Genomic DNA, 27063 nt, shown 5'->3' with positions numbered 1-27063 from the left:
CAGGTGGGGGGGGGGGGACTTGTGCCACTGGCCTTGGCCAGAGTGGGCAGTGGGCAAGGCCTGAGCTGTTGGTGGGAGGGACCATTCCCACACATATTCATTTTCATTCACATATGATCATGACAAACATATGCACACATATATTCTCCCTTCTACATGTGCCAACCTCCCATCACAACTATGTTTGGATACTGGCACAGGCCACTCTGAGAGCATCTGGGGGGCATAAGTGGCTACCAGCCATAGGTTTCCCAAACATGATTTAAAGGGTCAAACTCTTGGCCTAGCACCCAATACTCCTCTCCATTAATTCTTTCCTGGTTTAGTACCTGTGCTGATGATTCAGAGATAGGGAGCATGGCAGCCCAGACAGAAGTATCCTGGCTGACTGTGGCTGGTTCTTGGCCTTACCCTTCTATATGCTTGGTTATATTACGTTCAACAATACAATACAAAACTTTTCTTGCGAGACAGTGGACTCAGCTATACAGCTGCAAACAAAACATTTTGAATGTGTTGTAAAGTGCAATTTACAATTGTGACACTAGATGGCAGCAGGGAGCTATAGCAAATTCAATGCATTTTTCAAAACAATTTTTTTTTAAAAAAAGCATTTTTACCATGTTTTTAACATGTAATTAGATCCCACCAGTATGGAAACCAGCTTTTTTTAAAAATGGTACAAAAATATCTTGCGGTTTTAAAGCTTTTCCTCATTATCTTGTCCAAGAATACATATTATTATTAATAATTAAAATTGTATATCACCCTTCATCCAAATTATAATGAATTTGTTGTTGCTTAAGTCAAATCCTAAGTCTCAAACTGGAATGCCTTCTAGACTCAAACTTTAGACTTAGAGATGTGACCATTCAAACATCTTATTGGTTCTTGTCCTTTGATGTCCAGGAAGAGAGCTAGGCAGGGCAACCCTATCCTTTGAAGTAATTCCCATCAAATTCAATGGGACTTTTTTGCAGGCAAGTGAGCTTAGGAGTGCTGCCTCACTCATTCATTTTGATGCTACTAAGATGAGTGCTCTGCATATCTTTCCCATACGCTCATCAGATTATGTAATCAAAATGAAGATCTCATTCCCTTTCTACACTATTATTTTACTCATTTTGAAATTGAAAGTGACACTGCCAAGTAATTTAGGCCTCACAAAAATATATATAATAAAGTTAAGAGCTAAAAATCCTAATAGGATCAAAAATGCTTTCATAACATTGTAATAAAAATGTCAGAGAAAATGAGGGCTAAGTAAAATTGATTCAGATCTTTACCTCACATATCAAAAACCTTGTAAATTTTGATCAGGTGCAAACTGTTGTATACAAAGTTCCCAACATTCAGAAGCCTTATCCAACAGACACTATTATGTACAATAGATCTTGTATTATTTATTTGTAGACTGGAAAAGAATCCACTATATATTTTGGGAAGTGGTTGGTTGGTTTGTCTGTTCTCTATGCACCAGACACTTCTTGAGATATTGTCACATACTTGGTATAAAGGTTCCAGAGATGGAGGAGGTAGCTGTCATCTAAGTTTGGATACCAGGTACCATTTCAAATCAAGATTGTGGCGTGAATCTAAACTTCACTGATTCAGATGCCTCTGGAGATATCATCACCCAATTTGCTGTGATGATTCCCAAAACTGAAAAGAGAATTTTAGTCTATATATTTGAATACCTTCAGGTACTATTTTGAACTCAGATGGTGGATCACACCATTTGAAACTGTTCAGATGCTGATGTCTTTGAAATCATCACCCAATTTGGCATAGTGTTGTCCTATGTGGCATGAAAGTTCCAACCTGCACCAATTTAGATGCCTCTGAAGATGCCATTGCCCAATTTGAGGTAATGGTTCCTGAGAATGAAGAGTGGGTTTTTGTTTATGTTTGGATACCATTAGATGCCATTTTGAAGCAAAATAACCAACAGAACTATTTCAAACTGCACTGATTTTAACGAAATTTGGCAGGAAAAACTGTAGGGCTGAGCAAAACCAGGTCAACCTAGGCAGATCCAGTAGGCAGAACCATCTATTCTCTCCTCATTTGGTGCCTCCAGGGTCTAGGTGGAGGGGGGATGACTCTGCCTCCTGAAAGGTGGGAGGACTGGCAAAATGCCCCCTTCTTGAAAGGAAGGGCTATTCCCAATGTCTGATCGCACTGGGGTAGGAGGCATGGCATGCACCGTGGAAGTATCAGAGAGAGGCTCTGAGAGCTGTGGAGAAGGAAGTGGGGGTGGAGATGGAGGTAGGCCCACCACTCTCATCATGGAGATAGGTGAGGCAACAGAGCACATTCAGGGAGCCCTCCCAAGATCCCCGCTTTCAGGCTGCCCCAATTCTGGCAAAGAGTTCCACATCCCACAGGAGCCTTACCACAGGTTTTCGGTAAACCCTCCACCTGTATCACCCTGTCTTGACCAGCCCATGACAATGGCAAAGAGGTGAGCCTGGCATGGCAGCAGAGCACATGCAGCAGTGCAGGAGCCACCTACATAGGGTCAAATCCCTCAGGCTGCAGGGGTCTGCTTTGCCCTTTTGAACCCCACCAAGGAAGTGCTGGCAAAACAACACCCAGCAGGACTAAACCCTCCTGCCCTCTGCAGTGTGGTCATGGGGGGTGAAGAGAAGACACAGCATCTCCTTCCTCCACCACCTTCCTGACTGTATGGGATATTTAAAGCCCTAATTAAACATTAGGGCCCCACCACCAAATTGATTCAGGGCTGGCTTCTGGTGCAATTCTCAGAGTTCTCTGGGAAAAGGGGTTGGTTGTTAAACCACTTAGGAGACAGGAGCACCTAACAATACTCAGCACCCTTAACATACTGCCGTTCCTGGGAATTTGGTGGGGGTGGGGAGCCATGATTGTTTATGAAGTGGTGTGATCCTGCTTTAAATGTATAGTGCAGATAGGGCCAGAGAAAGGGGAAAGAGGAGAAAACAGAAGGAAGGGAAAGGAGGTTGAATCAGAAGTCCGTAAAATAATGCTACTCTTCATGCTCTAATAGCCAATATACTGCCAGTCAGAACTCTATGTGATGCTATTGTGTCTTTACAGCCTCTGGAGCTCCATAGTTAAAGTTAATCTCCTACAGTCTCTTGTCAATTGGGCTATGATAAACTGTATGATTTCAGAGTGTCTCTTTTAGTTGCCATGGCACATCCACTAGCCTGGTTTGGACTGGAACTGAGCAAGTAACACCTTAAACTGTACAGGTGTATGGGTTCAACAGTTGGGTCTGCCACCGTCTCAGAGCAGTCTAAAGAAAGATCGTGGCTCTCTACACAGTTCTTAAAATCTTACAACAATGTTGTGAAGAGATCCCAGTGTATTCGATGAGCAAAATCTGCAGTCTATTTCTTTACGTCAGCCTCCACCAACCTATTGTCCTTAAGATGTTATGAACTACAACTCTCATTGACCCCAGTCATCCCAGCCATGCTAGCTGGGACTGACACGAGTTGTAGTCCAAAGTGTGTGGTGGCCACCAGGTTGGCAAAGATTGTTCTACATAAATACATCATTCAGGTTTTCTTATCTAGTGTAGCTCCTTGCTTCCTATACACATGTAGATCACTTCAAGAGTCTCTCACTGCACTTCTTGGTTCTTATCTTAACACTTCTTTAGAGTTTGCTGCCGACAGTGAACTGTAAGAAGAAAAAAGCCCACAAGGATCTCATTTTCCACATGTTCACTTAACCATTGTGATATCATACTTATCTGTAAACATTGATAGGAGTGAGGTGGGCAAGCACTTGTAATTTCCCAAAAGATCACATTCTGTTATCTTTAATTAGGTTCTTATTCTTTGTCATTTCCCCCTGTTCCCACGGCATGAAATTGTGTCAATCTGGAAAATGAATTGGTGTTCTAAATCACAAATGATAATAGGACAAGAGCTGGACATAGTTCTCTTTTACATTTATCCTGGTTTCTTTTCTCTTCCCCCCCCCCCACACATTTTTTTTCAAAATATCACATACCATGATATGATCTTCAGCCATTCTATGGCATGCTTTTCTTCTTTGTCTACCACTGTCACTGGATGCCATCTAAAATTAAATGGGGAAAAAATTGCTGGGGGATAACATGGGATTATATGAAGCTGCCAGACTATTTGTTGATCTAGCCCAAGACTGTCTAACTACTCTGTCTGGAAGCAGGTCTATGGGGTCTTCAGCAAGAGATATTTTGCATCAATGGCTACTGGACCTTTTTTTAAACGTGAGATATGCCAGGGATTGAACCTAGGACGTTTTGCATGCAAAGCATGGGATCTGCTATTAAGATGTCCAAGTATCATTTTTAAGAACAAAACAAAACAAAAAAAGCCCTGTCTCTACTTGGAACCTTCACTTGGGGGAGGGAGGGAGAAGTGGAGGTACCAAATACAACCCAAGTTGGAGAGCAGGGGTTTTCACGTTGATTTTCTCACATATAGGCAGCCCAGGACATTTTTTTTTTTGCCTGAGGTACATTTGCAGATGGTGTCTCCCACTCCATTTCCAAGTGAAGGTGCAGAATGTCCCAACACGGTCACATTAGTATGGCATCTAAGACCAAAAATCCTATAAGCACCTCTCCCCCTTCCCCCGGCTGTAAAAATACAGTAACTGTGAATTAAATAAGCAACAATTGGTAGTCATTTCATAACATCCCAAATCGGCAATCTGAGGTGTTGCCTCATATTGTCCAATGGCAGATTTGGCACTGCAAGCAAGCCCAATTCATCTTACAGCAGTTTGCTCTAGTGAAGAAGCTTGCAGATAGGTCTGCCTAATGGAATTTTCTCAGAAAAATAACATTTCATAAGTGTGAATGGAGGCATGGATGCATCTACAAAATCCTGTTGAACTGAGCATGGCTTCTCACATGTATAAACCTTGGCAGGTTTGAAGCCGCATCTTTGGACAGCAATGAATATTCCTGGCACTTTGCAATAAATAACACTGCAATTTACTGTTTCAAACCAAGTTGAGATTAAGCGACAGCTTTATTAAGGGGCAAACCTCTTCTAGCTTACACAATGAGCAAATGGATCTTGGCAATCACTAATGCAAACAGGAGTGCGGGCTGACATTTGTTTCAGGCAAAGCCAGTCCAAGATTAACTATATGTTGCTGAAATACAATTAAAGAGAGAGTGATGCAAACCATCAAGAAAAACATTATTCTTACTTTGCATCCTTCTGTTCAAGGCCCAGCTTTTATTATTATCATTGTGTGCCCTGCAATCTTTGTTATTCAAAAGCTCCCTTTAGTGCCAGCAGGCCTTGGCCAATAACTTTGAATGATAACTAATGAGCAATCAAGGAAACAGATCATCTCAAATCATACCCAACCTTTAAGGTGGGGATAAGCTTGTGAAATAAGTTGGCATCGTCTGAATGTGGGGTGTGGGTCAAGAGACCTTGAATGGAAGAAGGGTGGGAAATATAAACTTTTCCAGAGCGATGGAAACACAACTCTTATGCCTGTGAATATGCTTGCTTGCCACTTGTTTAGCCTGTAAGTTTCAGGGACTGGCAGGGCTCCAAAGAATGTGTGGCAGAGGCAGGGGACCAGGGGAGTTACCCAGAAGAGGGGAGCTGTGATTTATGAGGTGTGATGTCAACTGCAAGGCAGGAGCCAGGAGAGGAGGAAGAGTCAGGGCAGACCGAGATGGATGAAGGAGAAGTCTCAGGTTGAGGGCATGCAACCCATCGGAGAGGGTATTTAAGCCACCACAGGAGTGGAGCTTCCCTGTTGCTGCAACTGGTCCATAGGGTCCAGACCTGTGGACAGCTGCCCAGAGGCTAGAAGCGTGTGTGCATGTATATCGTGAGCACCTTGCTGAAAGTGTTTCTCTTTCCAATAAAGAGTTAACTATCAGGTATGTGTCTTTTTTATCTGGGGCAGTAGGTGATAGTAGGTCTGTAAAAAAAAGCATTTGCAAAAGGTATTAAGTGTCCAGTAGAAAACTGGCGAAGAAAAAGAAAGCTGCTCTGGAATTTCCCATTACTAAAGGGAGTGGGAAATGAAACACTATTATTATTTATGAATAAGGCACATAACATTGAAGTGTTATTACCTTCACTAGGATGAAATTCTGACCTCTCGTGTGCCTATAATAAAGCTCTTATTAATTTTAGTGTGGCCAATATCCAATCCTAAATCATTTCTTTATCATATGCATATTCTTTGTTCATAGAGTAGAGGACAATTTTCATGGTGTTCTGCTAAGACTATAAAGTTAATTAATTTATTACGGGCTGTCTTAAATTATTGTACCAAGGGATAGTATATGTGCATCTATCAGCTGCTAAGCTACTCCCCAGTACTTTTTAATATTCATTCAGCAGTGCTTGACAGGTGAAGACAACGAAAAACTTCCTTTTGTGATATGACTTAACTACACACACACACACACACACACACACACACACACTAGCCAAACACACAATCCAGCTATCCTGTACATGTAAACCCATTGAACTCAATTGCCTTAAATGCACTTCTCTCTATGCTAGATAATGCTTAGTACTTCCTAATTCTCCTCACAGAAACATGATCTGCACCAGCAATGGAGCATGAAGATGATATGAGAGATGAAGAATGGGGCCAGTACTTCATGTTAGTTTCCATATTGATTTGATTTTACTTAACCTACCCATTAGTCAAAAATGTATTTAACTGGCTTAAAGTAGTTTGGGGAGGGAATCAATTTAAAATTATAACAAACAATGTAATAAACAATAAAGAGCAAACTAATCACTTATGAGATAATAACATTACAGCCTCGGTGTGGGGAAGTCACTGTGTGGAAGTGCTTGCCAGTGACCTCCATGGGGTAGACCTTGTGTAAATCCATCCTGAGTGCTAATAACATTCTGAGCACATTGCAGGATAATTGCTGCAATCCTGTAAAAGACTTCCCAACACAAAGATTTACATAAAGTGTCACTGCTGCCAACTAACACCTCCACATAGGTGCTAATTGTACAGATTGTACAAGTGCAATAGTATTTTTGTTGCCACTATGATCATGCAAATCTCATCATCACTTATTCAGCTCTCATGTCAAGGAACCATCAACACACAAACAGTGTGTCTAAAGTGAACAGAGGCTATCCACAAGCTAGCATTATTTCCTGTGAAACGCTGGCACCAAGGGTTAGCATCATTGGGCACACGCCAAGATTTACACCACTGCCAATCCCTGGAGGCTCCTAACCCTGCTCCTCTTCCTCCTTGTGGTCGCTACCTATTTTTCATGTGAGCGAGGAGCAAGAGCAGCAGTAAAATTCACACCTCATGACATCACTCTCTCTGAAATATGGTACAACTGAGCCCAGAGGGAGAAGCAAGCAGATTGGCAGCCAACAACCAGGATGAGGTGGTGGAGCCCATCCATTGCAAACCTGAAATAAGCACTGTCCCTGTGGACTCCATAGGTGTTATCATGGAGGCCATTGTTAAAGATGAACCATCTAAAGTACCATTGATTTTACAGGGATGTATTTCCAAGTGTGCTTGAGAGAGCCAATCTATACTTCCCTTATAGAAATCTAATCCCAGTCCCATGATAAGCACAAAGACACATTTTTACTCAGGTTGAGAATCTTGCCAGAATCTATTTAATTCCCGCTTGACTCATAAGCGAATAGGATAGAAAATCAACCCACAATATGACTGACCATATCTTCCTTATTGGATGGCAGCAATCATTTAATATATCATTTTCAAATAAATCACTCTGCTGTGCCTAGCAGACCATGGTGAATGGGGTGAGGGGAATCCTTCCAATCTTGAAAATGTTAAAACTGCATCATTCAATCAAATTTTCCCACTCATCCAGTTGTCGAGCACATATGGGAAACTCAGGCCCCAGCTAAATTCTGCTTTATGGAAGATGTGTGAGAATTAATTTTATCTGCTTGTGGCTGAGGCTAAAGCAAACGTATGGAGCCATATAGTCTTTGATCTGCTTTGAAAGCTATTAAATGTATCCCAGACTTAAGTTTCTGCCATAACTGCTGCCCATTTAACTATTGTGGATGCTTCTTTTTAATTCTCTAAAAGAAAAAAAATCACTAATCATAGCTGGAAGATGTACAGCAAGTAAACACAAGGAAGGAAGGAAGGAAGGAAGGAAGGAAGGAAGGAAGGAAGGAAGGAAGGAAGGAATTTTGATTCTATGTGTTGTAATTGTCACCTCATATTTCTGAAGCTCTCCATCATCTAGAGCAGCAATGAAACATGTCTGACCTTCCAGATGCTGTCAGGAATTGGGACCACATCAGCTCCAGGCAGCATGGCCCATGATCAGAGATGATGGGAGTTGCTGTTGTTCTGTATTAAATTTGTATACCGCCCTACATCTGTAGAGCTCAGGGCAGTTCACAACATAAAATTACAATGTAAAAAACACAAAATACATAATAAGAATAAGAAGAAAACAAACTAAAAATTCCCCTTCCCACAACACATTTTAAAGGGCATTGGATGTCAATCAGCCAAAGGCCTGGTTGAAGAGGAACATTTTTGCCTGGTGCCTAAAGGTGTATAATGAAGGCACCAGCTGAACCTCCCTGAGGATAGCATTCAAGAAACGGGAAGCCACTGCAGAAAAGGCCCATTCTTGCATTGCCACTCTCCAGACCTCTCATGGAGGAGGCACACAAAGAAGGCTTCAGAGGGTGATCTCAGGGCCTGGGTAGGTTCATATGGAGCATGGCAGTCTTTGAGGTATTGCGGTCTTAAGCCATTTAGGACTTGAAAGGTCAAATCCAACACTTGGAGCTGGAATCCAACAACATCTGGAGAGTCACAGGTTGCTTTCAGAGCTTCATGCTCACTAGCCTAAGTGAGAGAAGTTGCACCAAAACTATATCTTCAAGTTTGGGTTGTATGGATATCTGATGAAGGGGTTAACAACAGTACTCGAAATGTTCATAATATTTTTGCAGGAAGCATTTAATGTACATTGGAATTTTAACAGCTTAGCATTCTTGCTTAGTATTTTGAACAAGCTTGCTGGAATAGTTTCATCCTTTGTTGCTATGGTTAAGATGTCTTATCTATAATCAACACAAATTAATGCTGTTCGGTTCCATGTTGTCTTGCTCTATATATTGTTTATTGCTATGCTGTCAATTTTTGTGTTTGTACTCTCTTTTAACATTGTAAAGAACATCACACCATTCTTTTCTGAGCTTGTTCAAATGAATTTATTCTTTGTTGTGAGTAAGATTCCACCAATAGAATATCAGCATCAACAATGCAGAGGCTTTCTTGACATCTGTTGAGTCTGAATCAGAGGACTGAGAGACAATGGGTGTCACTGGAGATCTCCATTGTCATTACCCATTTGGACATAGCAATAGCACTGCCAGGGCTTAGGTCAGTTCAGCTATACTGGCTGTGTTTTTAATAGATCTTTAGTTCACTAGGACTCATTCTTTGCCCTTTGTGATTTTGCCTGGCAATTGTAAGCCAGTATAAAAATGATTTATTAGCTATCAGTACTGGAGATATGAAGCTCATGCATCACTTTATGTTGATGTTTTCTGTTTTTCTTTTAATTTATGATGCCTCCAAAGTAGAGGTTGTTTTCCATCGTTTTGAAGATACAGCGAGCTCAGGTGGCTTTTCCCTATCATTGTACATCACATCCACACCATATTTAAAGCACTCTTATACCACTTTAAAAGTCATGACACAAACACACACCCCCAAAGCACCCTGGGAACTGTAGTTCTGTGACAGGTCTCCTAACTCCTCTCAGGATGCTTAACAAGATACTTTGGGGGCAGCCATGACTTTTAAGGTACTGTAGTATGATTACTTTAAATGGATGTTGTGGATGCGATCGCAGAAAATCACAGTACTGTTGATAGTTCTGTGGCTTTATTCTGACCATGTTTCCTTTCTGTGGTCATATCCATACTTACAGGTTTTTAAAGCCCTAGAGCTGGGTGGTCTACATATGCACACACACAGCAAAGCTACACACTATATCTTGCAATCACAGTGCTACATCACTCTTCCGAAAATTACATGTGGTTTCTTCCATTATGCATGTATAGCATGAGCGTAGTCAGGGGGGTGCAGGGGAAAGCTGCCCCCCATCAAAGAAATAAAAAAATACTTAACTAACTGACCAATCGCATTGCCGACAACACGGTTCTGCCCCCCCAACATAAAGCTTGCCCCCCAATAAATCCTGGCTATGCCGAAGGTGTTGACACCAACCAACCCCCACCCCAACCCTCCCTCTCTCTTTCTTCCTAACTTCCTGTGGGTGCAACCTCCTGAGAGATGCTCCCTTATTACCCAGCATTCCCAACCACATCCTGAGTAGTAACAAGAGAAGCACAGAGGAGCTGTTAGTTTCCAGCTTCCCCTTTATTTTTAGGCTCCATCTTGCCAGTGAGGGAAGGTGTCCAATTGATTTTTCCACCAGCAGTTGTGTGGTCCAACACACAGCTTCTCAGAGGGAGGGAGGACATCCCCAGCTTCCACCTCTCCTGCTTCCATAATAGGAGACATTTGGATCGGTGAAAAGGGTGTCCTAGCTGGTAATACTTCCTGCCACACCCTACTGCATTTCTGAACTTGAATCTGTGAAAATAAGGAACAGCAAGAGGGGGGAAAAAGAAATGTGATAGTTAGAGGGTTCTGTTAATTTTGTTGGAATGCCGTGGAGCTGGGAGATTTTCTCTGTGGTCTACCTTGATTATAGCATTCAGACTCCATACAGTGACTTGAGTGGTTTTCTACAAGATTTTATTCAGCTCTTTGGCGTGACTCCTAACCAGGGATCTACAAACATGTCTCAATCTGTTCTTATATTCATTTGCCCATTCATGTTGTATTTTCTGTTCTGCAGCAATAGATTTCTTTTGCACAGCTCTGTGTTCTGCTTTGCCATCCGCAGATACAGAAATATACATATTGTAACTTATTTTTTACTAGTAGACAATAGACCTCCATATCTCGGGCATCAACAGATACTTACAAATCAATTACCTTCCCTGTGTGCTCCTTTTCAAAGTTAATGGATTTCCAGAGGGGTAGCCCTGCTAGTCTTTTGCAGCAAAACAACCAACAACACTGTGACACCTTAAAGACAAAGTTAATGAAGTGGCCAGTGGCCTGTCCCAAAACCACCTCTGGGCTGCAAACCTAATTATGTCAACAGGAATTCAAGTTCTGTTGAATTTAGGCTTACTCCCTGGCAGTGGCATAGCATGGGTTGATAGCAACCAAGGCCATGTGGAGGGGGTGGATGGGAGGGAGGGAAATGGATGGAGTAGACATGTGCACTCAATGGTCTAATGATGCCTTTACTCAATCATTTCTTTCATCGCACTGAGTAAAGCTTTGATCTGTGCACGTGCCCCAATTTGAGCATGCACAAAATTTGCCTGATCTGTTCAGGGCACAACAGAACCATGGCTTCTGTTTTCAAATCAGATGAAAGCTGGTTTCAAGAAAAAATGCATCAAAGAGGAGTATTTCCCTTAAAGCTATGGGTCACAGCTGGAACTGTGTATCCTTCTTCTTCTTCTTCTTCTTCTTCTTCTTCTTCTTCTTCTTCTTCGGCAATCACAGGTTCATTGTCTTCCATGAACACAGTCTTAACAGTGAGTCTGTAAGTGACTGTGGAGGCCATTTCTGGATACACACATCCTTCCACAGTGGGGACATAGTTTTCCAGGCAGGAGTTGATTGTGGTGAGGGTTTCCCAAGCGTGCCTTCCTCTTAGTACGTTTCTCCCTTTCATCCTGAGTTCGAGTGTCTTCAAAGTCAATGACACCTTCGGTAAAGGCTGCTCTCCAACTGGGGCACTCGCAGGCCAGAGTTTCCCAATTGTTGGTGTTTATGCTACATTTTTTTAGATTTGCCTTGAATCTTTAAACCTCTTTTGTTGTGTACACACTGGAGCTGCAGTAAATGGTATTGTGAACATACCCTTGATTTCACATACAGTGTAAAGCTGTCATCCTATCTCGTTTCCTTCAGTCAGACATCAGGGAAGGACAGAAGAAACCACCAGTGGAATGGGGTGGAGGAAATGAATTTTAAATTTAATCTTACCTTTAAAATGAATATTTAGGGTGGTCATAAATGGATAGTAAAATTCACCTCCTCAGGCCTGTCAGTGGCAGCCCTGCTCAACAATTTCTGCTTCTGCAATGGGACTTTTCCATTTCTCCTCCCCCACATACTCCCATACCCCTGAAATTGCCTTATGGGGAGAAGGTCAGGAAAACCTCCAGAAAAGCAATGGGGGGTATTGTTACACCTGACAAGCTGGAATGCTTGTGCATATGGAACAATTGGATGAGCGCAACCATTGAATTCCACCCTAAATCTGTAATGCATTCCATTGTAGTCGTGAATTTACAATATGAAGCAGATTGAGGTTAAAATCCTAACCCACTTACCAGAAATTAATCTCACTGAATTCATCGGGATTTACTTGAGCAGATATGGTTAGGATTGCAGACTTAGGGCATATAGGCTGCACAACATTTCAGAAACATGACAAGCTAGGTTTATTGTATACCTAGTGGCCCTATTCTATCCAACAAGAGGTCTGGAGCCATCCAAGGCTCTCCCATGGGGAATGTGATGGCTGACTGTTCTCAGAACAACTTTATTGATCACTTCTTCCCCCATTTCTGAAAGAGGATGGTGAGGTGTGCAAAAACTGCAAAAAGGGGGGGAGAGGCACCTCTGTACATCAATGAATATTTTAACATCGGCTGGAGCCTCCCTACATGGCCATTGTTCCGCACCCGCTGCCAATTGGCTGATTTAAAGTGGGGATTGGTGGGAACCTTGCAGCCTCGGTGGCCAGCCCAGGAGACTGAGCAAATGGCCAGCAGCCATGGCATGGCTTTGGAGGCTGGCGGTGCCTATGCCGGGTCGCAAAAGCAGCCCACCAATGTGACTGGTGAGCAGTCATTGCAAGGCAATTTACATATCTATTTCCATATAAAAGTGTGCATGGTTTGTTTGTTTTTAAAGTTATCTATAGAGAACTTAGACTAACAGCTTTCATAGCAGGTGTCTATGCTGCAATCGGCAAGCAGAAGGAAATTTGCTTGACAGTCTGTTTTCTTCTTCTTTTCTTTTTAATTTTTTGAAATTAATAATTGCATAAGCCAACAACCTAGCATAAGAAAATTACAACACAGTTTACAGGTTGTATACCACGCAGCAGTCTGTGACCACAGTAACAGATCAATAGGTCAATAACAAGCCACCACATGTGAGGCTGTATATAGAGTAGTAAGAGCAGTTTACAAGGAGGCAGACAAAGCCTATCAAACACATCAGGACAGATAATCCCTCCAAAAAGATCTCTGAAGATTAGGCAGTTTACGTTCTCCTGCGCTGGAGTTCACATATGAAATAAAAGGAAACCAATCAGTGTCAACAGTGCCTTGTGTTATGTCACCTCTGGGACGTTTACATCTCTTGTGTGAGCTTATCGACTAATGCCAAATCCCTAACTCGACCACATCTTAATGTGCACTCCCCTGAAGCTTCTCAGTGGTGAGTGATCTCCATTTGGGCAGATGCTAGTAAGTAAGTTATCAAGCTTTTATATGCTACGGACTTGTTTTGCCCACAAAATAAAAATAGCAAAGCCAAAGATGGTTCAACCTCCAGCTCTCAATGAAAAATATCTGAATTACCTGCAAAGACACATCACCAGAACTAGTTCACTACTGGGCATTCCCACCTGAGCTGAATAAGCATACCTGGGGTCGGACACCCCCTCCAGCATTATCGTGACAGCTAAATCAGATCAGTGCCATCTATGCACCAGCTTGAGCATGGATTCTTCCATCTTCGCTGACACAGATTTATTGCATGGAACTCTCCACATTGCCTTTCAATCTCCATCTAGAATTGCACCCCTAAAGTCTGTTTTCCACAGCTGCTTTAAACCTCCCCTAAATCATTGGTATAGATCCAGGAACTCAAGAGTGGCTTGTGTGAGCCATGCGGTCTGAGCTGCAGCAATTAGCTCAAACATCTTCACATGTTGAGCTTCTCAGCTGGACTATGGGGTTGAACAAAGGCTTGATTACATAGTTGTTCCCAAGCTGAGAGAAAGTGGACATAACTAAGCCTGGCATGGACAGCTTACTCTATGGTATTAACCCCTTCATGCATTAATTAGGTTTAAGCATGTTGGTTAGATGAGGCTGATTATCCCACAGTATCCTATGAAGCCCCTTCCGCCCTTAGAAAGGAGGGGGGGTTGCAGTTAGCACGAGCCCTCCACGTGCACAGGGGATGCTCGCATCCCCTGGCGCTATTGGGTGGGCTCTGGGTGCGGTGCCCAGCAGGCTGACCAACCGGTGCAGCCGGCTAGGGCGTGCCCACTGCACTTAAGTGGGCCCGCAGCCAGAGCTCACCCTCTTTCTCCTGGGCTCCCTTCCTTCATGGGTCGACATATCTTGGCTGACCAGAAGGGGGGTGCATTGGGATGAGCTCCTCCCTACAGTGAAAGCCAGGGCTACAGAGCATGGCCCGCCCGATGCTTTGGTGATACAGTTGGGCGAAAACGATTTGGCATACCGCAAGGGCGTGGACTTACAATGGAAAATTTTCATGGACTTTGATGAACTCTTGTCTGCTTACCCGAATATGACCATTTTATGGTCTTCGCTGCTGGAGCGGAGTGTCTGGCGTGATTGCAGCTGCCCGGTTGCGGTGAACAGAGCCAGAAAGTTGCTGGAGAAGGTCACTTATCGGATGCAGGGAATGATGTGTGGTTAGCGGATATCATACTAGGTATTAGATATTGGTTACGGGTGTGAGGGTATTGGCGGCGAGCCAAATGTTTTGGCTCGATTGGCGGTTAGGCATTGGATAAGGTCAGGAAGGTTAGGAGGTGGGGGGGAGGACGGGCCAACACCTCCCCCCAAGTGCTGAAGGGTACTTCGTAAAGGAGTCCGGGGGGCGTGTCCGTATCCGGAGCCGTGGGTGGTGAGGGCCTAAGGCACGCCCCAGATCGGTGATCACAGGGTGAGTCCTTAGCTGATGTGCAGCAGCAAGGGCTCACCCAACAGTGGTTATCCCTTCCTGGACTGCCAGCACGTCGTACTGGAGTCGGATATAGTCTAGTTAGATCCAATGCCTAAAGCCAATACCGCTCAACATCCGGAACCAATAAAGTTGTGGCCTTTTATTCTCCATTCAACCTTACTTATGGTGTCTTGTGTCTCATTTATTCATGGGAGGGGTCGGGATATCGACATGCAAAGCCCCCTTGCCTTCAGTCCCTGATACTGAAAGAATCTTTAAATTTCAGGAGGTTCAAAAAGGGTAGCAGAAGCAACGGATCATGAGCAAACTGTTTTGCCCACTTCACCCAAAACTTGAGTGTAGACCATAAAAATAGATGGGAAATACAGCAAAGTCCTCCAATCTGGGAGAAGTGAAAGGGTATTTACAGGACCAAAGCTTAGCTTCTATTTCTATGTCATTTTCATTCCAAATAAACCTAATGAGCTCTCTCACCTGAAATGCCTCATGTAGATGAAGCACACTGAAACCACCCTCAGCAGACCTTCTGTACTCTGGATCTGTTACCTCTTCCATTAAAATATATCAAATAAGTTCTGCTACTTTTGAAGCTCACTTAGGGAGGGTTTGAAATAAGAATGAGAACTTGGGGAGCGATGCCATTTGAAGTGACATATTCTTTGCCTACCGAGAGATTTTCAAGCATTCACATCAATAAATATCCCTTTTTTACGGTTTGCAATAAAGGGACAAAGTTTCTCTTTTGCAACATCTCTTTCACAATAAGAACCTCAGGATATCTAAGGCACCCAAATTTCAAGGTTAGCACAGAGAGCTGTTGCAGTTCTTTCTGGGTGTCCAAAAGGGTAAGTACACACGTGAGTTCAGATTTCTCATAGTTCACCTCAAGACCTGCTATCTCTTTGAAGTCATGCAATTGCTTTTACAACACTGGATAGCTTTGTCAGGATTGTCTAGCATAAACAGGATATTGTCAGCAAAGAGGCTGATGCAATGCTATTCCCCATTTTAAAGAGATAGGCTGTTGCTCCCTGCGGCGTGTTCTCTCTTGCCCAGGCTTGCCTAGTCTCACGACTACTCTTGCTCCCACTTCCTACAGTATTTCTCTAGTTCTTTATCACATATCCAGTCTCATTCAAGTGGAAGGGCTGTAACTAAGTGGTAAGAGAATGTGTTTTGCATACAAAAGCTCCCCATTTCCATCACAGGCAACTCCAAGTAATTCTGGGAAATACACTTGTGTGTAACCCTGACAAACTCTGATAGTCAGTACAGAGTAGACAGTGTCGAACTCAATGGACCAATACTCTGGCCTTAATGCAGTAAATGGCAGTTTTTGCTTTTGCTTTTGTACACCATGCCTCCTAGCTTGTTTGCTTTGGACTGAAAATGCCAGATTTACCGGTAACCCTCTGAGTAGCTGACCTTTGTGTTTGACTCCTTGTCTACAAACAGCTCTCCCTAAATGTTAGCTGGGCTGGATTCTGTTGGGGGTGAATATCTTGACAGTGTCTGCACTCTATACTGACAACTAGTTTATTGACATATTTTCCTTTTAAAAGATCCTTCCTGGATTAATGTCATTTTCAAGGACAATTATTATCATAAAAACACCCAGTGAGTAGGTTTGATTCACCTCTGAAGTTTGTCACTCATGTCCACCTCAGCATCAAATTCATAAAAGTGTCTCTCCTCCTATTTGTTGGAATATTCCAGGGATGGGAACTTCCAGATGGGAATGCGACCTTCCAGATGTTGCTGGACGGTGACTTCCATCAACCCTGGCCATTGGCTATGCTGGCTGGGCACAATGGGAGTTGGAATACAATGACATCTGGAGATTCCCTACCTGAAATATTCCTGAAATGTTCCTGGTTGAAGCCCAACCAGAGCTCCTTTTCTCTAGTATCTGGATTTGTGAAATGAATAGCTCATTTCATTTATACATCTTTGAAAATATATAGCACTTGAAATTTTATGCAAGCACATTTTGTAATTTTAGTCCACTCATCTGATACTGTGTTTATGAGAGACAAATGCTTATAAGAGAGAAAAGTGGTAACTATATTTGGTATTGGGGAAAAATATACAATCTATCGTTCATATCAGATAAAATGAAATTTCTGTGAAGTGCTCAATAATTCACTGAATTTTATTGGATTAAGGATGGGAAATAATTTCACCTGCTCTTTATCATGTTTCTGATATTTTATCTTTTCCCAAATTTTAAAACAGTATTACAACATGGAATATATTTTAATGTTGAAGATCTTTTTCTAAGTGGGTGCAAAATCCTAAGGCTGAAAGAAAGTAACGATTTCTGGAGAGGTATTTTAAATAGATTAGTACTATATGGCTTCAACATCAAATAGGAGCTCTGGGACAGGGGCCCTGTTTAGGGAAGATTTTAATGTTTGGTGTTTTATCATGTTTTTAATATTCTGTTGGGAGCCACCCAGAGTGGTTGGGGAGTCCTGGCCAGATGGACGGGGTATAAGTAATAAGTTGTTGTTGTTGTTGTTGTTGTTGTTGGATCTTGCATGAAATAATAAAAATATTGCCATTTAGAAATGGGGCACATGGTTCCTTGTTGCATCTATCTATCTATCTATCTATCTATCTATCTATCTATCTATCTATCTATACACACATATATATCTCCTATACCTTTAAAGCATATTCAAATCATATTCTTTCCCTCAAAGTAGTTTGTTAAGGGTTGGTGGGAATTGTAACTCTGTGAGGTATAAATTACAGTTCCCAGAATTCTCTGAGGGAAAGACTATCACTTTAAGTTATAGTGTATCCACAGCCATAATTGGTACAAGCGCCGAGACTTACATAGCCAAAAAAAAACTGCATCATCCATGCACAAGAGGAAAATATCAGAAGGCTCCTGGGAACTCCAAGGTTTAGAGAAGTACAAAAAGAAAAAGGAAAGACTAAAGGGATGGGAGGACCAGCCCAATGAGAACAGAGCATGTATATCACCATGAACTAAATGGTTAGGCTCTGTAGGGGCAAAGTCCTGGAGTGGAGGTCTGGAAAGTGATGTAAGAAGTCAGCTTCTTCTGCTGGAGAGGCGAACTCTATTTCTGGACTCTTGCCTTTTATTAGGTAAATTGAATTCATTGACATGTGTTACTGAATATGTGTTTATGCATGCAAAGAGGTGGGAATCAGCTCTTGTATATCTAGCATTCTTTGTTATATTTGTATTGTGAGTGCACGGCTATGTCAAAGGATCACAGAAAACTACCTCATCCTGAGTCAGACCATTGGTCCATGCCTACTATGACTGGCAGCAGTCTTTTCCCAGTCCTTCCTGGAGATGCCAGGGATTGAACCAGGGACCTTCTGCATGCAAAGCAGGTGCTCTGCCAATGAGCTACAGCCCCATCCCTTGAGTTGCAATGTCCAAGTTGCTATTTGTCATTTTGTCCCACTGCTTTGTAAAGCTGTTTGCAGAGAGAGCAATTGTGGAGTGACCAGAACTTTGTGTGATTAGATGATCATTTGGACTGGCTGACTTCAAAGTTGGCAAACAAATGTGACCAGACTTTCTCCCTGGGGTCAGAGGAACTATTTGTGGCATTGCTTTGGTTCATCCAGATTGCTTATGCATTTATTTATTTGTGGTAAACTTTGTGGTTGTCTGTATAGTGGTGGTTCCAACTAAAGAAATGTTCTTCACTTTGATTTTTTTCCCAAGGTTCATTCCACAGGGCCCTTACAGATAGAGGTTGTACAATGTTCAGGGGAAGATTGGGTGGATGGAAGCCTGAGGAGTATTGGAATGAAGGGCTGGAACCCAAAGCACTCCTCAGTGTAAAGTTTGGTTGCAAGTCCTTCTCCTACATTATGATAGACCTTCCCAGCACTGCATAAAAAATAAATAAAGCTGAATTCACAATGCAGAGCAAACCATATTGAAGTGATAAGTTAAATGCTATAGCTAACTTCAGAAGCCATCTGTATGGAACAAGATTACTCAGCTAGCAGAGATAGCAAGCCAGAATGTTTATGGAGGGGGATATGTGGTGATGTAATATGGCTGTCCCAAATGCATAGTGATAAAATCTTTATAGCTCACCATACTTTGTGAGGTGCAATAAAAAATTTTATTGCTGTGCATTCGAGATGAGTGTATTGGTTGCAAGTGGTGGAACCACAAGTGAGTTCTTCAAGTCTTTTGTGGACAAGTGTCACTACTAAAAATGCTTTATATTATAGCATCAAATATATCATGAAGTGGGTTGTCCGTTCAGATTCCCTTGATAAACCTTTCTTTCTTTTTACAGTACACTAATTACTCTGAAAGTACTGTTGTCATTATAATAGCAGCACTCATCCTTTTCTTTAAAAAAATGTCTTCAAGTGTGAATCAAAGTGAGTTTACCTCATAGCTTAAAACATATGGTTGAAGGCCAGGTAGCTTGCATGAATAGGTTTAGGGCTAGAATGTATGTGAATATCATGGTCATAGATTCAAAATAATAACCCGCCAATTATTATTATTAAAGGTAGTATTACTATGTCTTTTTGACCATAGGGACTATAGTCCAGTTTAAATACAGTTTTAGGGGTTACACAAATATGCCACAAGCATTCAGCAGAGTATTCCCATATGCATGTACAAATAAACCAGAGCCTGTTATATCCAGCATCAATAATGATTGCCTGTTGTTGTTGTTGTTGTTGTTGTTGTTGTTGTTGTTACATTTATTAATAGTTATAACTCCATCCATCCAAAGATTATAGGGTGGTTCACAACATAAAAACACAAAATACATAACATAATAATAACAAACCATAACACACACAGAACCCATTTAAAAGGACATAGATTGCTTAATCAAGCAAAGGCCTGGTTGAAGAGGAATGTTTTCTCATGGCACCTCAGTAATTTGATACTATCTAGTCCAGTAATTCAGGAGTGGTTAGGACATATTTTGGATAGCCACCATAACTGAGGGATCACTACTTGAGGCATGGAAGCAAGGGCCATGTCCTTTTTAGCCTAGACTCTAAGTCAGTGGTGTCCAAACTTTTTTTCAAAGAGGGCCAGATTTGATGAAGTGAAGGGCCATGAGGGCCAACCAAGGGGCCAACCGAAGTTGTTAACTTTTTTTAGGATTGAAGTTGTTGAGGTTTTCTTATGATTTTACCCCAAAGTTGATGAACTTTCTTTAGGATTGAAGTTGTTGAGCTTTTTGGAGGGTTGAAGTTGCTGAGGTTTTCTTAAGATTTTACCCCAGGAAATAAACTGCCACAGGGGCTGCATTAAACCAACCAGTGGGCCGGATTAGGTCCCCAAAACAGACTCTGGACATGCCTGCTCTAGGTGGATTGTTCTTGCCTAGAAAGCATATATGAAATAAACAGCAACCGTTGTTGTTGCTAATCTGCACGCCATTACAAAACCTTCTAAGTGTGCAATGAATGCATTCAATAAAGAAACCTGCAAGTCCAAAGAGGCTGCCTGTTTCATCCCTACGTGAATCACAGTTCTGGCACTGTTGCCATCCTGTCAGGCTCCCCTGAGCTCCAGGGGGTAATTTTGCTGCATCTCTGTATCATTCAGTCACTCCCAGTGCAAAGACACTGCAGAATTTCCGGCCTTCAGAAAGGCATGCTGAGAACAGTGACTCATAGTCACTGGAGGGCACGCCACTCATCTCTCATACTCACATTTCAGTAAAATAATAGGCAGTCAGCAGTCCTTCACGTGCCCATGCTCAAAGCAGAGGTCACACAGAATTTCGTTTCCACATCTTATCCTCAGCTGTGTGGACAAGGATATCCACACCGAGACTGCTTTCATCTGCTATGAGGAGAGGTCTGTGTAGGCTCAGCTGAGGAGGACTCGTGTGCCTCAAAGGCACTGGATGCACTGAGTGAGCTTGGAGACATATCCCAAGAGACAAATGGGATGGTAGCCAGTTTACAGCTAGATTGAACTGAGATAAGATGATTATTTCCATCCATCAAACAGATTCAGTATATAAAATTCATGATCTGCTAAGAGGATTTTATCACTCCTTTCAATAACCATAAAAGCAACTTAGATACCAGCTTAACTACTGAAATCCATAGTTCCCAACCTCTTGCTCACCAGATGACTCATAACCATGCCTATTAAGGATGCCCCAGAGCTGCACCGGTGAAAGTGGTTTTGCAGAGCTACAGTCTCTTTCTACAGGGAAACCTACGGCCTAATCCAATTGGTCATTCAGCCAAAGGCATAGTAAGGGTGTGAGTGGGGAGTGGACCACAATAATGCTTGGCCAATTAAACATTATGGGCTATATTGCATTGCATTGGCTCCACTACTCAACAGAACATCGTGCTGGTAAAAAGGACAGATTGATGCTATGGTGGTGCTATGCTGCCAACATCCATGATGGATGCAGCAGAGCATTAAAATGGCAAATGAATGGCAATGGCAAATGAGTGAAAATGCACCCATCCAAAAAGGAACTGTGACTGCATGCAAGTCTTTAGGTGGAGGCACTACGCACTAGGAAGCATCCATATGTTCTTCCTAACACTGATATGGGGGCAGTAGGGAAGGACAAAAGCAGAGAAGAAATTGCTGAAAATTCACTCCCTGAAAAACCCTCCCAGGCTGTTTTTAGTCTGTTTCTTCCCCGCCTTCCCAGCAGGACTCCAAGAGTGGAAATGAGCCTGTCTGGAGAGGAAAATGACCTTGGGGGTGGGGGTTAAAACACCCTCTCCCCCAGACCAGTCATTCTGTCCCCAAACCCTTGAATTCACATCATCTCAAAGGACACAGACCTAAGGACACATATTAGCTGGCACAACCCAACATTCTGTCCTTATGTAGACACTATTGAAACCAAAATTATAAAAAGTACACAAATAATTTTAGGGTATTTTACTTCCCAAGCCAAATGTCAGTGCATCATAGAATAGAAATCTATGGACACTTAAGGCTGTTTCCCTGGATCACTTTTTGTTTCAAAACAACCAATAGGGGTATTTTTATCCCAATGCCATTGATTGTGTCAGAAATCAACCCAATGGCAACAATCAATAGACTTCTTGGGATTTTTCCCCTTAAGCTTTTTTGTTTTGTTTTGTTTTGGGTAAGAAATCTCCATATATGGGCACTTCCTTGACTTGGGACTAAAAAGCAGCCCAAACATAAGAATCTGTCAGGATTCATAGGGTGGTGGTGGTGGTGATTTCCTAGGCACACTTTGTGTACAAAAATAAAAATGAAAATGGTAAATGACTGAAATTTGGGGACAATGTTGACAACGTTAATGACAATGTCCAGGAAGAATAAGGTGTGTTCCTTAATTCTACCTAGGGTAGAATTTTGCCACACTACCACTAATGGCCAGCAGGAAGGGGTGCTATCACACACCTCACCTCCTGGCCGCAGCATCACTGCAGCTTCAAGGGGGCGAGAAAACTGTGAAGATGTCAGTGCTGTATGGATGCAGTAACAGAGCAAATCCAGTGCTCCCACCAGTGAATATGCACAATACCATCCTTGCCACCTCGCAAGGAGGTCAGATACAGGGTGGCACCCCTCCCTATCAACAACTACTGCTCATTATTAGCCATGAATATGTGTGTCTACCTGGGACTTTGGTTTATTTTATAATTGGCAGGTTAGCTATATACAGCAACACATTTTTCCTGCTTGTTTTGCCTCAGCTGATTCTTACCCTAAAGGGCCTGTTGGCTCTCTGCCTCGTGGCTGTGCCTATTATCTGCTTTTGGCACCACTGTCTTATGGATGAATGTGGGTTGTGCGGTGAGGGAAATGGCCTGCAGGTCCCTTCTTGCCCTACAAGGCTCTGAAAGCCTATCGTGCCTTCTTGAAATGTAGCCTTACCAGTCTGGCATTGATTGCTACATCAATTCCCTAAGGCATTTCTTCAGAGCAAAGCCACTTTTCAGTGAGCCAGAGGGTAGAAGAAAGTTGCTCATTAATCCCTGGTCCTCTTAATTACCTGAAAGAGAAGCATTTTGGAATCACCTTCAAAGAGACAGATGGGATAGTGGCCACCCATTTGGAAATCACCACAGAATATTGGACTGAGACAAAATTATCTGACAAAATCAGCTTCTAAAATCCGTGCTTTCCTAAAAGGGTTATTATTTTTCCTTTTACATAACGTAGTGTTTGCCCTTTCTTTTTTTGTATCCCATGTAATTGGCCTGCTCCTTGGGAGGCCAGGATTTACTGCTGCACCTGTCCAAAGGTCTAAGCCGGGGGTCTGCAACCTGCGGCTCCGGAGCCGCATGCGGCTCTTTTACACCTTTGCCGCGGCTCTGGGGCGGATACGCCTGTCCACTTCTCCAGCTGGCCAGCGGCAGCGGCCGCCCTCCAGCTGGCTGGCGGCCCGCCCTCCGGAGGCTGAGGGTGCTGCTGCTGTGCTGCTCTGCTCATGCGTCGTGCCTCGTTTCTGCCAGCGCAGGCGCAGCAGCAGACAGCAGCAGTTTCCCTCCAGAGGTGTGGCTGCTGCTGCTGGTGTGGAGCTGCTGCTGGCTGCTGCATCGAGGCGACGACGAGGTAGGCAGCTGTGGGCTGGGCCAGGGGCGGCGGGTGGTGGGCGAGGGAGGAAGCCCTCCTTTTAAAAATGGTCGAGGAAGCTGCGCCTGTTTCCCTGCCGCTGCCTCCTTCACTCCTGGTTCCGCTCGCAGCCTCAGACCGCGCTCTCGCGGGCGTGCGTCTCTCTCCGCCCCGGAGCAAGGCCGGGACTCGCCCTTGCCTGGGACCCGCGTCTCAGGAGCCAATGGGTGCATGTGTCGCAAGGGGGCTTGGAGGCTCCTAGGAGCCCGAGCACGCACAGCAGGGACGTGGCTGCTTAAAAAGGCTGCATGGAGGAAAAGGCAGTTGTGCGTTCTTCCGCAGCAGCGTCGAGCGGAGCCGCCGCCGGACCTCACCAGGCAAGGTTAGTCACGTCGCCCCCGCCTTCCAGGGCGCAAAGCTGGGCTGGCTGGGCAGAAACCACCGTCGAGCTCTCTGCCTGCCGTGGGCGGGGGGCTTTGCAACCCCCCAATGAGTCCCTTGGGGTGGGGGACTGGGACTGGGGAGGGGGAGTCCTCTGCCGCTGCTTCCTCAGGTGTGTTGCTTAGGCTGCCGGGCGGAGCGCGGGAGCGCAAGTTGGCCGCCTGCGCCGCGCCCTCCGGCTGTGGCCTCTCCAAACGCGCGGCGCAAAGAGCGGCGCCTTGGCTTTGCCCCGGTTTGGTTGGGCAGCCTGTGGCTGGAGGAGATCCGGGGGATTCCTCCTCGGCGGCTGAAAGAGGGGCTTGTTCTCCCGCGCTTTCTTTTCTCCCAGTTCTAGGTCACTCGACCCACAATAGCACTTCTTTAGTCTCCTTGCCGCACGCGCTCTGGCAACTTTTCAGGCTCCGGCTTGCGTAAAAACTGGGAAAGCTTTCTCTCGCTTCCTTCCCCCCTCCCCCTCTCATTTCCTTCCCCCCTCCCCCTCCAATGCTGCTCTCCAACCACCAACTGCTTGTCACAAGTTTCGGACCCCCCCCCCCCCACTCCTTGGAAGGGTTTCATTATTGGAGCTGAGCTTGTCCCCTGCTGAGGTAAATGACTTATTGCTCTGCTTCGACCGGGGTGGGTGGGTGGGTGGTCTGGTAAAGAAAACCAAACCTGAGTAACTTATGCAGAGGCAGAATTTACTAGGTGGGGGGAGAAGCCCCTGTCGTGACTTCCAGGTGTTTGGAAGCACAGACAGCCCACCAAAAAGAAAACTTGTGAAAATGCTTCCTTCGCGAGGGCAAGGAGTAATAGGGGTGGAGATGGGCCGAAAGTCCAAAGGAAATGATTTCTTGAAGGGGGAGGATGTACTACGGGAGGCAGAATAAAGGGCTGGTTCTCACAGAGACATGGGTAGGAGAATGAGGCCCAAAAGGTTGCAGTTTTTCCTCTGTCCTGAGTGTGTGTTAGGGGAGCCTTGACAAAGCACTTGTTGGCGTGGAAGAGAGGAGTCCTAACTTGGATCTGTGTTCATGTGCAAAATCTATCGCCATTGTCATTAAGGGGGCAGGGAACTCCCCTAAAAAGGTTTGAACACTATGAACTACTACAGCCACCTGTATGCAAGTCAGCACAAACATCACAGGCTTCTCTGGTGCAATTCTGTGCTTTATTTAGCAAGAGAGGAGGTTGGAAGAGGTGAGCATAGCCTCTGGTCTGGAATATTAAGGGTAAAAGACACTAAGATTATTGTAAAAGCCAGCAGTCTTCAATTAGACATGGGACAAACATTTAACACAAGTGTGCAGTTGAGGACTCATTTTTTTTAAAAAAAAAAAAACAACAACAAATCAAATATTTGTATGCTGTTGCAACCCACCTTGGATCAGGCTGTGACCTGGTAGTGGTCCCCAGGTTGGATAAAAATGAATGATTAAAAAAAAATTTTTTTTTGATTTTTTTTTTATTTAAATCGGATTTTTAAAATTTAAATCGGATTTTTTAAATTTAAATCGGATTTTTTAAAATAAAATGCAGTGTTATATTTGTTTTAAATGTCGCAGTGGTTTTGCGGCTCCCAGTTTCTTTTTTTTTCTTCAGAAACGGGTCCAAGTGGCTCTTTTTGTCTTAAAGGTTGCAGACCCCTGGTCTAAGCAATTTGGCAGAAGGCCAAACCAAAGTGGGAAGCCCATCTGCCCATGTTGACTGTGGGAGATCAGCAACCAGGAGCTGCTCTTTATTCTCTCGTTCTGAAGGAAGTCAGTAATACCAGTCAATCCCCTTGATGAAGATTTCCTTTCACCACAATGGTAACCAACATAAGCACAGTTGCTAGAATGCTGGATGGCAGCCAGGGTTAGCTAGGTTCAAATCCCCCCTCAGATGCAAAATACAAATGATGGATAGGCTGCAGGCTAGCCTGCCTCGTGGAGTGAACAACACATCACATCTGCATGCATACATACCACTCTGAGCAACTTGGAGGAAGGGTGAGATAAAAATGTGATAAATAATATAAATTGTATTTATATCGTTGCACTTCACCCCAATCTCCAAGTGCTGAGAGAATCTAGGGGTTCCAAGTACTTTACCCAGGATTCTGTTTTCTTTGGAATGAAGGTGAATAGAGGCTGTTGTGTCCTTGGATATAAGGTTTTATTTACACATATATACAACCTGAGCATAGGATGGAGGGGCTTACAGCATTAAAGCTCCAATATATCTTGCTGTGCCTTTTGGTTTCCAGGAATGCCGCAAAATCCAGCACAGAGCAGCTTCTAGCCTGCTTTCAGCTCTCACACAACTCTGGCTTATTGTTCTCCATCATTTAATCATAGCTATTGCAACCTAGCTTTTTCTTTGAGATGTTGATGAGGACACTTGCGTAAGTGGCCAGCTAAAGCCATTGTCTAATCCTGGACACAGGAGCAAAGTCCTGGAAGGGATCCAAAGGTGCCATCTAAACCAGTGTTTTTCAACCTTTTTTGGGCAAAGGCACACTTGTTTCATGAAAAAAATCACGAGGCACACCACCATTAGAAAATGTTAAAAAAAATAACTCTGTGCCTATATTGACTATATATAAAGTAATTCTCTTGAATTTTTCAATTTTTCCCACGGCACAGCAGGCAACATCTCGCGGCACACTAGTGTGCCGCGGAACAGTGGTTGAAAAACACTGATCTAAACTGACTTACCTGGCAATAAGCTTATGAAAAACAATGGGGGGGATTCTGATGCATGGCACACCATGGGTGAGGAAGATGTCAAAGAATGGACTGATACTTGCATATGGGAGTTGAGCATATAGAACTTTGTTGTTTTTTAAGCAGCTACCATGTTACCAAGTTCCAGAGGAAGTCATTGTATTAGTTGGTTGCAGCAAAAACAACAAAGAAGAACCTACTCACATGATTAATTTGATCGGTTTTTTTTAGGCTCTCTGTTGCCATGTCACCAAAGCAGCATATACATTGGCCCTTTCTTCACTACCACAATCCCCCTCCTACCAT

The 27063-nt window shown here is 43.5% G+C and overlaps 1 long non-coding RNA gene across 1 annotated transcript in view; it reads right to left on the bottom strand.

Annotated features, from left to right (window-relative positions):
- Positions 1 to 3603: 3603 nt before the first annotated feature.
- The window catches only part of LOC117043719, a 99339-nt gene continuing 75879 nt past the window's right edge, over positions 3604 to 27063 (bottom strand). Inside the window, exon 4 of the long non-coding RNA XR_004426225.1 lies at positions 3604 to 3672. This is a non-coding gene — a long non-coding RNA (uncharacterized LOC117043719). The remainder of the gene's footprint in view (positions 3673 to 27063) is intronic.

Source organism: Lacerta agilis, chromosome 3, assembly GCF_009819535.1.
Source record: "Lacerta agilis isolate rLacAgi1 chromosome 3, rLacAgi1.pri, whole genome shotgun sequence".
In the NCBI taxonomy this organism is placed as follows: Eukaryota; Metazoa; Chordata; class Lepidosauria; order Squamata; family Lacertidae; genus Lacerta; species Lacerta agilis.
Note: the sequence above shows the minus strand (reverse complement) of the source record. Positions and strands in the feature narration are given on the sequence as shown.